This window comes from Cyprinus carpio, chromosome B3 (assembly GCF_018340385.1).
Source record: "Cyprinus carpio isolate SPL01 chromosome B3, ASM1834038v1, whole genome shotgun sequence".
In the NCBI taxonomy this organism is placed as follows: domain Eukaryota; kingdom Metazoa; phylum Chordata; class Actinopteri; order Cypriniformes; family Cyprinidae; genus Cyprinus; species Cyprinus carpio.
In genome coordinates, this window is record NC_056599.1 from 7,327,284 (window position 1) to 7,336,511 (window position 9,228).

Consider the following 9,228-nt stretch of genomic DNA (forward strand, 5'->3'; position numbering starts at 1 on the left):
TGCGTGATAACTGCAGTGCGTCCTCATGTCAATTCCCAAAAACTTACCCACTTGATTTATTGCCTTATTTACAAAATGTGTTCCATTGTCTGAACTGATTTTCCATGGGATTCCCCATCTCGGAACTATTTCAGTCAGCAGAGGCTTTGCTACTGCTGCTGCGTCCTGTTTGGATGTTGGGGAGACCTCTACCCATTGGACCACCACATATCAACCAATACCAAACAATATTTCTTCCCCTTCACATGGGGACAGTTCGATGTGAAGTCCATCTCATAGAAGTATTCAAAGGCCCTGTCGGGACTGGCTGGGATACCTGAGACATTTTTATGCCTCTTGCTACATTATGTGTGTTACAAATGAAAAAATCTTTCACAAACGTTTTCGGCAAAAATTGTGAACCCCTTTGAAAACCACAGTTCTTTCATTTGCATAATCATTTGCAAATCTGTGTAGATTGTGGCGCATTTATTGTCATTAGTTTACATGCCTCAGTTAAGACCACAAGCTTCGCTGCTTGTGCTGAATAATTTGATGGCAGTGAGCCAGAAGCCATGACATCAAATTCAGTTGTTACAGCATAGCCCACCTTATTCAGACCTGTTTGTGGATCTTGAAAAGCTGAGCCATCCACAAAGAGGACATTTTCACAGTTTTGAAAGTGTGATGCGACAAAAAGGTCTGGGCATCGCATGTACCGCTTGTTCAAGTGCTGTTAAACAACAATGGTGCTCTTCCCCATCGTGTTGTTAAACAACAATGAGAGTAGCAGCATTCAAGGTTGTGCACCATTTAACAGTGATATTCAGCATATCAAGCAAGATAGTGTGGTATCGTAACCCTACAAGCGGTTGATAAGTGTGATGTTTTCTGTTTTTTTGAAATATTAGACACTGCGTGAGGCACCATCAATGTCAGGTCAGAGTAACCTACAAATTCTCTAGACGCCATAATGGCCTGTTCAGCAACTGCCACTGCCCTCAGACAGTGTGGCAGGCCTGCTGCAACCGGATCTAGTTTGCTTGAAAAATATGCCACAGGTCTCAATTTGTCTCCATGATGTTGCAACAATACAGAAGTCATAAACCCATTTTTCTTATCTACCATCATCTGAACAAAGGCTTTTGTTGGTACCCGGCAGTCCCAGAGTTAAGCCTGAAAGCAGACAGCTGAACTTTCATAATTCAGGGAATGCCTCCTCCGCCTTCTCTAATCCACTCAATTTTGTCACCTGACTTCAACCCCTTTCCTGTTGTTAGGGCTCTCAGAGGTTGCTCAAGAATCGCATAATTTGGAATAAATGTTCGACAATAGGAACACATTCCCAAAAATGACAGCATTTGTTTCTTTGTGAGTGGTTTTGGTACATCTTTTATAGCTTTAACCCTTTTTTCAGACAGTGATTTGCTATTTGGTGTTATTACATGCCCCAGAAAATGTAATCTGCCTCTTAGCAAACTGCAGTTTTGCCATGCTGACTTTATGGACCTCCATAGCCAGATGTTTCAAGAGAGTCATAATATCAGTTGCACACGTAGACTCATCATGAGCACACAAGCAAAGATCATCCACGTATTGCAGCAAAGCGGTTCCCACTGTCAGGATCAAATGTTCCAGACTTCTCCTAAGGGCTTCATTGTACAGAGTTGGTGAGTCGCAAAAGCCTTGACTCAAACAAGTAAATTTATAGCCCTTGCCATCAAATTCAAATGCAAACCAAAGTCTTTATCAACTGGCACGCTAAAAAATGTATTAGCCAAATCTACCACTGAAAAGAATGTTGCATCTTGTGGTATTTGTGACAGAATCGTGTATGGATTTGGCACTGATGGAGCCCTTTGTCTGACAGCAGCATTCACAGCCTGCAAATCCTGCACAAAACACCAGTCTATGGGTTGACCTTTGTCTCTTATCTTTGTTACAGGAAAAATTGGAGTGCGAACTGGAGAATCATTGCATGGCACTATTATTCCCTCTTTTAATAGTGACTCAAACACTGGTTTTATACCAAGAATTGCCTCTGGCTTTAGAGGATATCGAGGCTGACACGGTCTGTAATCAGATTTTGGGGTGATTACAACCGGTTCACATCCTTTAATTAGTCCCTCATCATATTTATGTTTTGGACCCCCCCCCCCCCCCCCCCCCCGCCTATCTCACTTCAGTCGGTAGCTCCAGACCGTGTCTGTTCCCCGGCCTTGGAGAGCGATAAGTGAGGCACAGAATCTTCTGCCATTAGGTAAAACTGAAGCTGTTTTCATAAAAGCTTCACTTTTATACATTATCGTACATTTATCAGGATTTTCATTACTCAAATCAGACGTACACAAAGGAATGCAAGCTTTTTCTTCATTGCAGAGAGCAGAATGTAAATCAGTGTATGTGTGTGTGTGTGTGTGTGTGTGAGTGTGTGTGTGATTAGAAAATTTTCACTTCCCTGGCTTGTGGCTGTTGGCTGCTCGCCCTGGACCCCTCCTCTCTGCTCTCCGTCTCCCTCGCTTCCCTCTTCTACTGATTCCTTTTACAGCATTTAATCTTTTGACACTCAGTGTTCCCTCTTTCGGAAGACCATGATACTTAATTAATTTCCTCATATCTTGCATGCATTTCTGGCCATATACTTTTTTCATTTCACAAAATACCGGTGTATCATATTTAACAAGCTTGCTCTGGGACTTCCCCATATTTGCTGTTTCCCTCTCTGTGGATACCCTTTGGCGCGCCTAATAATCTGTCAGACATCTCTAACAGATCCGACTTTTCTCGCTAAGCCAGACAGGCAGAACGCTTCCTGCAGCTCTGATTAATAACCGCACAGTTTCAATTCCCCTCTTAGAAATGTGTTAACTTTTTGCGTGTGATCTCAATTTCTTGCTTCGAAATATCTGGATCGCTCTTGATCTCAATTTCTGCACCCAACATGGCTCTGTGGACCTCTTGTCACCCATACATCTTACACTTTGGCCCCAAACCCAGTTCTCACTGTGTCTACACAGCAGTTCTAAGAAAACACATGCATATACTATGTTCCATAAGCATATATGGTCATGCAGAATCAATGTAAATTAATTTTTCCACTACAGCTCCTCATACACAACTGCATCGCAACAGCGTGCTCCACTGGGGGGATCGCCATGTACCCCATGGTTGCCCCACCATTGAGGGTAGCGAGGGGGGAGGAGGTACCAGACCGGTTTGGGGCAGAAAAAGGTGCTGTCCACGATCTAGTAATCTCCTCATGCACTTTCGGAAAGAATGGCACTGGGGCTTGGTCTGAGAACCTGCCCGGGCCACCGCAAGATACCAATCATCCAACCTCGACAGCTCGGGACAGTGTGGATCTCTCCCCAACATGACTCATCCATGAAAGCAGCCTCAACGTGCTTGATGCTTAGACACGTGAGGCAACAATCGTGGCTGTCATCTGCCGCCAGGTAACGACTGCATCCCAAAACACATGGGTGGAATGACATCTTTACAAAGATGCAATGTCACACCCGTGTTTTGCTCTTTTAGGGAAATTTGCTCTTTCTCAGTGCTGAAGCACACAGGGGAAACCACCACTGCAGCGCCATCACACCAACACCGGTTCTGAAGAAGCCTCTTCCCCAGAGCACTCGTAGCTCGTTCAGAACACTCTAAGTCGATAGAGCAGAACAGTCAAGCCGGTCATCTCCGAAGCGAAAATCTAAATGTGCATTGCATCCACTTCCGCATTTATACCCGCAACGCGGGACGGAGCACGAGATACAAATCTTTCACGCCAATGTGCATTGGCTCGTTAAGTTTACACTAAAAGGTTATGTGGGTCTTGGGTTCGAACGTGACAGACTGAAAAATAAAATTTTATTTTATTATTTAAACAATATATTTAACAAATACACCAAGCTTTATTCTAATTTATATTTATAAATACACTGTTTCACAATAAGCTTTTATAAGTAGCTGTACCACCTGTTATAATATTCCTAATATATTTATTAGTACAACTGCATTTAAGAATATCAGTGTCTCCTAGAAACATGCTGTCTCTAACATATATTGCCTCAGAATAATCACTTCCATGAGCTCTTACAAAACTTGTAGGGGTATAGAGCATACTCTTTTGGCTTAACTGGAAACCAAATGTATCCAAGAATTCACTATAAGATAATAAATCCGTTTGAATTTAAAAGTTATCTAACTAACACAATATCAGTATCATACCAGCTTTTATAGAAGAGTGATTTATTTAGATGTTTTCAATATACATTATTCCAAATAATACATTCATTTGAGGGAAAATTGTGCTTAAACACCAGTATCCAGGCCAGTACAGCTTGGTACAACAGTACAGCAGTTTATCGATTTTAAAATCACATGTAGATCTGTGCCACCCATCCTGTCGAACACATTTTGAAAATACATACTACATACTGTCCTTTTCTTTCATTAATTTAATTAGGCTAACCAATTAACCTTGAATGTATTGTTTAAAGTTTCTTTGATGTCATACACCGATCGGTCTGCACAGGGCCGCTTCAAGTTGAACACACCTAAATACACGTATAATCTGCCAGTCAGTAGCCTTGTTTGAGATGCGCCTAGCATCAAATTTACCCCACAATTTACTCACCCTGAAGCAAAGCTAGGTGTATATGACTTTATCTCTTAGACGAATACAATCAGAGTTATATTAAAAATGTCCTGGCTCTTCCAAGCTTTATAATGGCAGAGAATGGCTGTTGAGATTTTGAAGTTTTAAATATTGGAAGTGGAAAAGTTGCTGCTTAAGTTTTATAATAGCAATTTGCATATACTCCAGAATGTTATGAAGAGTGATCAGATGAATTGCATAGTCCTTCTTTGCCATTAAAATGAACTTAATCCCAAAAAACCTTTCCACTGCATTTCATTGCTGTCATTAAAGGACCTGCTGAGATCATTTCAGTAATCATCTTGTTAACTCAGGTGAGAATGTTGGCGAGCACAAGGCTGGAGATCATTATGTCAGGCTGATTGGGTGAGAATGGCAGACTTCACATGTTAAAATGAGGGGTGATGCTTGAAATCATTGTTCTTCCATTGTTAACCATGGTGACCTGCAAAGAAAGCAGCGTGCAGCCATCGTTGCGTTGCATAAAAAATGGCTTCACAGGCAAGGATATTGTGGCTACTAAGATTGCACCTAAATCAACAATTTATAGGTTCATCAAAGAACTTCAAGGAAAAGAGGTTCAATTCTTGTAAAGAAGGCTTCAGGGCGTCCAAGAATGTCCAGCAAGCGCCAGGATGGAGTCTCCTAAGAGGATTCAGCTGCAGGATCAGAGTGCCACCAGTGCAGAGCTTGCTCAGGAATGGCAGCAGGCAGGTGTGGCGCATCTGCACGCACAGTGAGGCGAAGACTTTTGGAAGATGGCCTGGTGTCAAGAAGGGCAGCAAAGCCACTTCTCTCCAAAAAAACATCAGGGACAGATTGATCTTCTGCAGAAAGTATAGTTAATGGACTGCTGAGGACTGGGGCAAAGTCATATTCTCCGATGAAGCCCCTTTCCGATTGTTTGGGGCATCTGGAAAAAGGCTTGTCCGGAGAAGAAACCATCAGTCCTGTGTCATGCCAACAGTAAAGCATCCTGACACCATTCATGTGTGGGGTTGCTTCTCATCCAAGGGAGTGGGCTCACTCACAATTCTGCCCAAAAACACAGCCATGAATAAAGAATGGTACCAAAACACCCTCCAACAGCAACTTCTCCAACAACCCAACAACAGTTTGGTGAAGAACAATGCATTTTCCAGCACGATGGAGCACCGTGCCATAAGGCAAAAGTGATAACTACTAAGTGGCTCGGGGACCAGAATGTTGAAATTTTGGGTCCATGGCCTGGAAACTCCCCAGATCTTAATCCCATTGAGAACTTGTGGTCAATCCTCAAGAGGCGGGTGGACAAACAAAAACCCACTAATTCCTGACAAACTCAAGACTAATTCTGACAAACTCCAAGAAGTTATTATGAAAGAATGGGTTGCTATCAGTCTATGACTTTTTTAGATCAATTATTAATGTACTTGGTATTTTCTATATTTAATATTGTGTATTATAGAGGCTTTGTACTGAATTTTGTTAAGAATTGTACTAAGAGTTTGTACAAGAGTTTCATTTTGTGAGGTCACATTTTCCTCTGGAGTCAACATTTTAAAAAAGCTAAAAGAAAAAAAATTCTAAACCGTTGTTTTTTTTCTTTTTCTGAAACTGGTTTTTTTTCTTTTTCTTAGGTTATGTTGTTTGTTTCTACTATGTTTAGATGATTTATTTTATATTTTATATTTAGAAAATACATTGATTTGTTATGGCTTTACAAGTTGTCAGTAAGTATTTGTTTTTAATTCTCTAATAGGTCCTAAAAGAATGCGCTTTCATGATGAATCATCTGTTTCACATAACAGTGCCTCTTCAATTACCTGCGCAGAATCATCACTGACAACAGGTAAGTCAAAAATAAATAAATAAATAAAATAAAAATTAGAACAAGCCAGTTATCTTAAAATGTACAGTTTATTTTAAATATCACCGTTAATTAACTATTTTCTTCCACTGGACAGATATGGCTATCATGGTGCAAACAAAGAAAATAATGGATGGTGTAAATACTAAAATTCAAACCATAAAAAACATTGACCAGCCCATGACTACATTAAAATCCTACATAGTTAATGAAAAGTGTTTTCTTAGTCCCAATATGGAATATGATTGTCCATATAACTTTTTTTGACAAGCATGCATCCTCAGATCCTCTGTTTCATCTGTATAATGCACAGAGAAGTCATTTCAAAGATGGATCAGATAGATAAAGACAACAGAAGGGAAAGCAACAATAGGGATGTTTGGACAATCAGGACATGGAAAGAGCTCCCTAATAGAAATGCAATCCTGGGAGAAGAGGATCTACTGCCACCTGGTAGTTTGGAATTGCCGCAATACAGCTGTGTTGTTACTCAGGTGGGAAGCCCAATCTGGATGACTCCAACTACGGCAAGCGGAGATCGAACTCTACTCTAAAGAGGTTTCAGTATTATCTATAGTATTCTACTAATATTTCTTCAGTATTATATTCTTACCATTATTTTTAAGTCTTAAACAATCAAATTGATGTTTGGAATTAAAGGGTTACTTCACCCCAAAATGAAAATTGTCATCACTTACTCACCCTCATGACAAAAACATGTTGTTCAGTCATATTGTAGCCTATCATAAAGGATAGCAAATCTGAGAGAGATTTTTGATCTTCACAAAATTGAAGTGAATTGAACTTAAAGTTAATGATGCTCAGACGCACAACCAAAGTAGCAAGCTCTAAATTCTTACCTACAGATCTTTGTTTCTCTGGTAATGTCATTTGTATTCTGAACATGAACACATTTTTTATGGAGTTTGGAATGTATGGTGGAAACCCTATGTTTTAAATGTTAATTTTGGGAGTGAACTATCCCAACTAAGAATATGATGTTTTATTTCATTGGATGTAGCTTTCTGTATTTGCAGGAGTGGGACAAAATGCTCAAGTACTTTTCCAGAGTTTTGTCAGATGACAGTGAGGATAAGGGATGATGAAATGTTGAAAGTGCTAAAGAAAAGATTACTGCAGTGTATGGAGAAGATGCAGATAAGAAAAAAAATTGAAGAACTTAAAAAAGATAAAAAATTTGCTGAAATCAACTAGCTTTTTGTCGACAAGTGAAAAAAATCATCTCAAAAAGAGAAGTATGTTTTAACAAGCTAAATGTGTCTAATTTTAAAAATGTATTTACTTAATAATGCTTAATAAATGTAAATTTGACATTCAGAATTTGCAGTAACGAAAATCACATTTAAATCAACATTACATTTTTTTTTTTTTTTTTTTTTTGTACAGAGATCTGACTTTGCCAATGAAGTTGCATGGCTTCGCCAGAATGTAGTGTGGTGCAAGTCCCGGTGGCTAGTACTAGCCACTTGTAAAGAGTGTGAAAAATCAAGATTCCAAACTGTGATGAACTTTTGAAACACATTGTCCTTCTTGATCTTCCTGGGATTGGAGACTGCAATAAGACTAGAGAAGATCTGTGGAAATCTGTAAATACAACACTCTTCTTGAACAACTGTCCTCGCAATTAACATCCTTTTTAACAATAGAATATTCGTGCTTATTGAAAATGCAATACAATAATACATAATAATTTACTGCACTAATGCAAGTGTAAGATTTATCCTTGTGTAACAAATTTTTTTTTTATATTTCTAACCTAACAGAAACTGAGAGAGTGCTCTTCTGTGTGGATTGTAAGTGATATCAATCTCGAGCAATCACTGACAAAGATCCCTGGGGGATATTTAAAGCACTGCATTCAGGACTTGGGACCAGGAGGAGAATGTAAAAACATTAGCTTCATCTGTACAAAGACTGATGATATCAATCCAGGAGCCTACATGAGGTTACCACTATAAAATATTACACAGCAATAAAGAGACAAAAAATATTTAATTTGAAGTGATTTTACTTAATGAAACATTATTTCAGTTCCATATTTTAATATTTAATTTTTATTTAGAGGTTCACGGCTGACTAAAGATGAAATAGGAAACAAGGTTTGGTAAATTTCAAATAAGCTACATTTTCTAGCTATAGTTGTTTAGTTTACAAATTTTTGCTTTTATGTCAGTTGTCACAAAAAAATACTAAGATGTTATGTACACAGTGACAAATTCTCTGTATTTTTTGTACTATATAATTATGATTTTTTAAATTCTTTTTCAGGATCAGACAGCAGTGTGCATACTTCACAGAAACAAAACCACTAAGGAATCAATAAAAAAAAAGTAAAAAAAAAATTAAAGTTTGAATTTTGGAGTTTGAGTCCTGGAACGTTTTTACTATGGCTTGTTATTATTTTATTTTATTTATTTTTGTTATTTTTGTGATCCCTCATTATCATTGTTTATTATTTTAAGAAAAGAAGCGGTGGAGAAAATCAGCGCTGGAAGTTTTTACTGTAAGCTCCAAGGCATTTTCAAAGCAAAATTCAAATTTGGAACCCCACTGAAACAGGTAATGTATTACCAAAAGAAAATGAAAGAATGTAGTTTGCTTTTGCCAGTACTGTAGTTGAATGGTTCCTTCGAGTGGGTCACATCACGACGTCACGTTGGACGTACCAACAAATTGGGATCTCGTCTGAGAGCCCTATCTTCTTCCAGTATAAACTAAACAA

At 38.8% G+C, this 9,228-nt stretch overlaps 1 long non-coding RNA gene across 1 annotated transcript; it reads left to right on the forward strand.

Moving 5' to 3' along the window:
* The first annotated feature begins 7,974 nt into the window (after positions 1-7,974).
* Positions 7,975-8,836, forward strand: LOC122136448. The gene is made up of 4 exons (XR_006154134.1): positions 7,975-8,092; positions 8,270-8,451; positions 8,569-8,605; positions 8,775-8,836. It is a non-coding gene; the product is annotated as an uncharacterized LOC122136448 (long non-coding RNA).
* Positions 8,837-9,228: the final 392 nt, after the last annotated feature.